This window comes from Chrysochloris asiatica, unplaced genomic scaffold, assembly GCF_000296735.1.
Source record: "Chrysochloris asiatica unplaced genomic scaffold, ChrAsi1.0 scaffold00272, whole genome shotgun sequence".
NCBI lineage: Eukaryota > Metazoa > Chordata > Mammalia > Afrosoricida > Chrysochloridae > Chrysochloris > Chrysochloris asiatica.
In genome coordinates this window covers 3374416-3375127 of record NW_006408790.1, presented here as the reverse complement: position 1 = coordinate 3375127, position 712 = coordinate 3374416, and the positions used below count along the sequence as shown (strand labels likewise).

General features: G+C 45.2%; 1 pseudogene; it reads right to left on the bottom strand.

Annotated features, from left to right (window-relative positions):
* Nucleotides 1-131: 131 nt before the first annotated feature.
* LOC102839053 lies at nucleotides 132-475 on the bottom strand (annotated as a pseudogene).
* Between the last annotated feature and the right edge of the window lie 237 nt (nucleotides 476-712).

Here is a 712-nt window from a genome sequence, read left to right as displayed (position 1 = left end):
TCTGTTTTGTTTAGTTTTTTTGAGTCAAAGTTCGTGTGAATATACTTAAGTCTCATTCTTATTTCTCTAACATGAAAACTAGTGGAAGTTTGGAGATTTTAAATTCTTCTTGTGTTCACGCTGGGACATGACTACGACTGATGTTTAGTGAGCATATTAACTCCAAATTTGGCAACCATCAGCAGACTGGCACCTGCAATTAAGACCTCAGGCATAAATTTTCCAGAGTTGTAGAATCTCATTCCCATAATTCCAGCCATGGTCCCAGATGTAGCTAGGAAAACCCGAGTGTTCCTGGGATCCTGAGAGAGCTGATACAACCCTGGCTGGCTTGCCCTCCAAACAGGAGTCCAGCTGCAAAGGATGGGATGCTGCCTGCTTTTGCATAGCCAATGATTCCATGAGTAGCAACCAGTGCTGCATAGCTAAAGCCAAACCAATGAATGGGGGCTAGTGTGCTGGGCTCCTTCTGCATTGTTCGCTTCCTACTCTGTCCAACTGAGACCAGACACCTGGCCTGCACCCATACAGGTCTCCTGCGGCCAGTTCCGGTGGACAAACGACTGGACACCTTGGGGTGAGGATTCACCAGCACTGTTATCTCTTACGGTTGAGTACCACAGAGTCAGTTCAATTCATAGCGGTCCCATAGGGTTTCCTAGATGGACATTTATTGTATCACGATATACTTGTATATACTCTATATATCATC